Genomic DNA, 6,658 nt, shown 5'->3' on the forward strand with positions numbered 1-6,658 from the left:
GCACGGGAAGGCAAGGGACGGAGAAGAGAGAAGAGAAGGATGGATCTCCACGGCTTGCGATGGATGGAGGGACGGACGGGAGCCAGATTCCTCTCTCTCGCGGCCCGTCGGAACCGTAGGCCCATCCACCCTGTCAGTGATTCCTCCTGGGCTAGGCCCACTACTGTTTTGGAAGTCACTAGTAGGTTTTGTAAAGGAGCCTGGTAAGTTTCGGAAGTTTGGATTTTAAGCATGGCGGTTTATCATTTCTGTTTGTAAAAACATCAAGATGGCGAAAAGTCCATCAAAACCCTCTGATGACGACGAGTGGTTAAGGACCAACATCAAGCTGGAGAGATTCCATCGAAACTCTGATGACAACAAGTGGATAAGGTCCTTAAGGTACCCTAATGAAAACTCGGGTGCGTCGGCTAGGTTTCCAAGTTTGATCGCCGTCGTCGACTGCTCTTGTTCTCATTAGCGATTGTTCCCATGATAGTCTTGATATGTCCCTTTGGTCCTCGTCCCTGCTCGTAGTCTCCACTATTTTTCTCGTCCCTGTCAAAACCCTAGAAAATCCATACGTCGTTCCAGACTTTTCGCATGTGGCTAAAGTATGTGATCGTAATACACAAAACCTAGATAGAGTTTTGGACTACAATTTGTAAAAAGGAGTACGGATGGGGTGGAAGGAATGCCTTGGGCTGAAACTGGCGGTTGCGTAGAAGAAGGGGGTCAACACCGAGTGTAGAGATTTTGGCAAAGTGGGAGTGGTGGAAGCAAAGGTGGTGGGGAAGTTGATAGCCGAGAAACCCGCCTACGCGTAAGCAATAGCGAATGCACTTGGTCCGATCTGGTGCCCGATGAAAGGTATTGACTGCAAGTTCACGATGAGAATAGGTTTCTGATCACTTTCCATCAAGAATCAGTGAAAAAAGAAAGGTTGTAGGTGGGGGAACTTGGATGTTTGATATAGATCTCATTGTAATGGAGGAGTATGTAGCTATCAAGTCTATAGAGGAGTATAAGTTTAGCAATATTCCCATATGGGTTCTGATATTTGGAATGTCGATGGCTATGATGAGCAGTGATAAGGTGGAGTCCTTGGGAAAATGGATGGCTTGAAAAATGAGGTGGAAAGACATTTCATATGTATAAAAGTGAGGTTGGATATTAGGATCTCACTGCTCCACGAAAAACTAGTTTATTTGGTTGTAGGAGTTGATGTGACAGAAAGGAGATAATAAAGAAGTGGCGTGGATTTGAATATGAGTATCTACCAGACTTTTGTTTCATATGTGGGATCATTGGGCATGTTGAAATGGAGTGTAAGATAATTGGGCCCTGTCGTGCTTGCTCAGGTGTCTTTATTGAATCTTTTAGTTTCTTTTTTTATCACTAGTTGGTTTATAAAACAAAATTACAAAAAATGGAAGTGAAGTTGCATCAAATTCTTAATCTTTATGAAGTCTTTCTTCAAAATGTGGATTATGATAATTACTATTAAGTGTTAAAAACATAATTTAACACAATGTTTGGTGTGAGTTCCTTTAATGATAAGAATAATTGCAGTGATATTAGTATGAATTCTTTTAATATCCATGATGCTAATGATATGCAAAGCCATAAGTTTGGGAATGCCATGTTTGATGAAGATGATATTTTTAATCCCCCTACTTTTGATGAGCAAATTTATTATGATGATAGCATGTCTCCTATTTATGACGATTATAATGATGAAAGTGGTTTTGGATGAGTGTCAACTTTAAGTGATAATTATCCCACTATTTTTGAGGGTGTTGAATCTTATTGGAATAATGATAAAAGTGGATTTGGAGAGGTCATGACTTTATTTAGTGTTGAATCTGTTGGAAATATGCCCTAGAGGCAACAATATTGTATTATTATATTTCCATTATTCATAATTAAGAGTTTATATTTCATGCTATAACTGCTATGGTCCTGGAATATGCGATTCAGTGGAGAACTTATATGCACGTGTGAAATGATAAATGGTAAACAATAGGTTCCTAGTCTCGCCGTAAAGCATGGCACACTGAACTATCGAGTAGTCATCAGCTTTGCTCTGCCAGGTGTTCATAACATCTGGCGTTGCTCCTGCAGCGGGCTTGTCACCTAGCGGTGCTTCCAGAACGTAATTCTTCTGTGCAGCAATGAGGATAATTCTCAAGTTACGGACCCAGTCCGTGTAGTTGCTACCATCATCTTTCAACTTAGTTTTATCTAGGAAGGCATTAAAATTTAACGGAACAACAACACGGGCCATCTATCTACAACAACATAGACATGCAAAAAACTATCAGGTACTAAGTTCATGATAAATTAAAGTTCAATTAATCAAATTACTTAAGAACTCCCACTTAGATAGACATCTCTCTAATTATCTAAGTGACCACGTGATCCATATCAACTAAACCATGTCCAATCATCACATGAGATGGAGTAGTTTTCAATGGTGAACATCACTATGTTGATCATATCTACTATATGATTCACGCTCGACCTTTCGGTCTCCAGTGTTCCGAGGCCATATCTGCATATGCTAGGCTCGTCAAATTTAACCTGAGTATTCTACGTGTGCAAAACTGGCTTGCACCTGTTGTATGTGAACGTAGAGCTTATCACACCCAATCATCACGTGGTGTCTCGGCACGACGAACTGTAGCAACGGTGCATACTCAGGGAGAACACTTATACCTTGAAATTTAGTGAGAGATAGTCTTATAATGCTATCGCCGAACTAAGCAAAATAAGGTGCATAAAGGATAAACATCACATGCAATCAATATAAGTGATATGATATGGCCATCATCATCTTGTGCCTTTGATCTCCATCTCCAAAGCACCGTCATGATCACCATCGTCACCGGCTTGACACCTTGATCTCCATCGAAGCATCGTTGTCGTGTCGCCAACTATTGCTTCTATGACTATCGCTACCGCTTAGTGATAAAGTAAAGCAATTACATGGCGATTGCATTTCATACAATAAAGCGACAACCATATGGCTCCTGCCAGTTGCCGATAACTCTGTTACAAAACATGATCATATCATACAATAAAATCTAGCATCATGTCTTGACCATATCACATCACAACATGCCCTGCAAAAACAAGTTAGACGTCATCTACTTTGTTGCTGCAATTTTTACATGGCTGCTACGGGCTGAGCAAGAACCGTTCTTACCTACGCATCAAAAACCACAACGTGGTATAGTGATTGCTTTTTTATCTTCAGAAAGAACCATGTTCATTGAATCCGATTCAACTAGCCACCTGTGTGCGAAGCACGTCGGTAGAACCAGTCTCGCGTAAGCGTACGCGTAATGTCAGTATGGGCCACTTCATCCAATAATGTCGCTGAATCAAGAATCAACTAGTGACGGCAAGCAATATGTATACATGCGCCCACAACTCCTTTGTGTTCTACTCGTGCATATAACATCTATGCATAAACCTGGCTCGGACGCCACTGTTGGGGAACGCAGTAATTTCAAAATTTTCCTACGCACACGCAAGATCATGGTGATGCATAGCAACGAGAGGGGAGAGTATCATCTATGTACCCTTGTAGACCGTAAGCGGAAGCGTTATGACAACGCGGTTGATGTAGTCGTACGTATTCATGATCAACTGATCTAGCACCGAAGGTACGGCACCTCCGTGATCTGCACACGTTCATCTCGGTGACGTCCCACGAACTCACGATCCAGTAGAGTTTCGAGGGAGAGTTTCATCAGCACGACGGCGTGATGACGGTGATGATGTTGCTACCAGAACAGGGCTTCGCCTAAGCACCGCTACAATATTACCGAGGTGGATTATGGTGGAGGGGGGCACCGCACATGGCTAAAAGATCAATGATCAACTTGTGTGTCCATGGGGTGCCCCCTCCCCCGTATATAAAGGAGTGGAGGAGGGGGAGGGGCCGGCCTCTCTAGGCGCGCCCAAGGGAGTCCTACTCCCACGGGGAGTAGGATTCCCCCTTCCCTTGTTTGATTTTAGGAGAGAAAGAAGGAGGAGGAAGAAGGAAGGAAAAGGGGGGTCGTCCCCCTTCCCAATTCGGATTCGGGAGTAGGATTCCCCCATTTCCCTAGTAGAAGTAGGAGCCCTTCCAAGTAGGAGTAGGAGAGGAAGGAAGGAGGAGAGAGGGAGGAAGGAAAGGGGGGCCGGCCCCCTCCCAATTAGGATTGGGCTTGGGGGGCGCGCCTCCCTCTTTTCTCTTCCATCTCCTCAATTCCACTAAGGCCCAATAAGTCCCATATACTCCCCGGGGGGTTCCGGTAACCTCTCGGTACTCCGGAAAAATGCCCGAACCACTCGGAACCATTCCGATGTCCAAATATAGGCTTACAATATATTGATCTTTATGTCTCGACCATTCCGAGACTCCTCGTCATGTCCGTGATCAAATCCGGGACTCTGAACTACCTTCGGTACATCAAAACACATAAACTCATAATACCGATCGTCACCGAACGTTAAGCGTGCGGACCCTACGGGTTCGAGAACTATGTAGACATGACCGAGACTCACTTCCGGTCAATAACCAATAGCGGAACTGGATGCTCATATTGGTTCCTACATATTCTACGAAGATCTTTATCGGTCAAAACCGCATAACGGTATACGTTGTTCCCTTTGTCATCGGTATGTTACTTGCCTGAGATTCGGTCGTCGGTATCTCAATACCTAGTTCAATCTTGTTACTGGCAAGTCTCTTTACTTGTTTCGTAATGCTACATCCCGTAACTAACTCATTAGCTACATTGCTTGCAAGGCTTATAGTGATGTGCATCACTGAGAGGGCCCAGGGATACCTCTCCAACAATCGGAGTGACAAACTAATCTTGATCCATTCCAACTCAACAAACACCATCGGAGACACCTGTAGAGCACCTTTATAATCACCCAGTTATGTTGTGACGTTTGGTAGCACACAAAGTGTTCCTCCGGTATTCGGGAGTTGCATGATCTCATAGTCATAGGAACATGTATAGTTATGGAGAAAGCAATAGCAACAAACTAAACGATCATCGTCCTAAGATAACGGATGGGTCAAGTCAATCACATCATTCTCTAATGATGTGATCCCGTTAATCAAATGACAACTCATGTCTATGGTTAGGAAACATAACCATCATTGATTCAACGAGCTAGTCAAGTAGAGGCAAACTAGTGACACTCTTTTTGTCTATGTATTCACACATGTACTAAGTTTCCGGTTAATACAATTCTAGCATGAATAATAAATATTTATCATGATATAAGGAAATATAAATAACAACTTTATTATTGCCTCTAGGGCATATTTCCTTTAGTTTCATGCTATGGTTAGATTTATCTTAATTCTTCTTTCGTAGTTGCAGATGCTTGCGAGAGGGGTTAATCATAAGTGGGAGGCTTGTCCAAGTAAGGTCAGCACCCAAGCACTAGTCCACCCACATATCAAATTATCAAAGTAACGAACGCAAATCATATGAGCATGATGAAAACTAACTTGACAGTAATTACCATGTGTCATTGGGAGCGCTTTGCTTTATATAAGAGTTTGTCCTGGCTTGTCCTTTGCTACAAAAAGGATTGGGCCACCTTGCTGCACCTTAGTTACACTTGTTACTTGTTACCCATTACGAATTATCTTATCACAAAACCATCTGTTACCGATAATTTCAGTACTTGAAGAGAATACCTTGCTGAAAAATCGCTTGTCATTTCCTTCCGCTCCTTGTTGGGTTCGACACTCTTAGTTATCGAAAGGACTACGATATATCCCCTATACTTGTGGGTCATCAAGACTCTTTTCTGGCGCCGTTGCAGGGGAGTGAAGCGCCTTTTGTGTGTGGAATTTGGTAAGGAAACATTTATAATACGTGCTGAAATTTACTGTCACTTGTCACTATGGAAAATAATCCTTTGAGGGGCTTGTTCGGGGTATCTTCACCTCGACCAGCAGAGCAAGAAGTTTCTCCTCAACCTACTGAACCTACTGAATATATTTATTATGAGCTTCCTTCGAGTATGATAGAGAAAATGCTAGCTAATCCTTATGCAGGAGATGGAACATTACATCCTGATATGCATCTAATCTATGTGGATGAAGTTTGTGGATTATTTAAGCTTGCAGGTTTGCCCGAGGATAAAGTCAAGAAGAAGGTCTTCCCTTTATATTTGAAGGAGAAGGCATAGACATGGTATAGGCTATGCGATGATATCGGGACTTGGAATTACAACCGATTGAAATTGGAATTTCATCAGAAGTTTTATCCTATATATGCATCTGGTTCATCGTGATCGGAATTATATTTATATTTTTTGGCCTCGTGAAGGAGAAAGTATTTCTCAAGCTTGGGAAGGCTTAAATCAATATTATATTCATGCCCCAATCATGAGCTCTCAAGAGAAATTATTATTCGGAATTTTTATGCTCGACTTTCTTGTGATGATCAATCCATGCTCGATACTTCTTGTACTGGTTCTTTTATGAAGAAGACTATTGAATTCAAATGGGATTTATTGGAAATAATTGAATGCAACTCTGAAGATTGGGACCTTTCAAAGAGGCACGGACTTGACTCTGAGATTGTAGCTTCTTTCTGTGAATCATTTGCTACTCATGTTGATCTCCCCAAGGAAAAGTGGTTTAAATATCATCCTC

This window comes from Triticum dicoccoides, chromosome 6A (assembly GCF_002162155.2).
Source record: "Triticum dicoccoides isolate Atlit2015 ecotype Zavitan chromosome 6A, WEW_v2.0, whole genome shotgun sequence".
NCBI lineage: Eukaryota > Viridiplantae > Streptophyta > Magnoliopsida > Poales > Poaceae > Triticum > Triticum dicoccoides.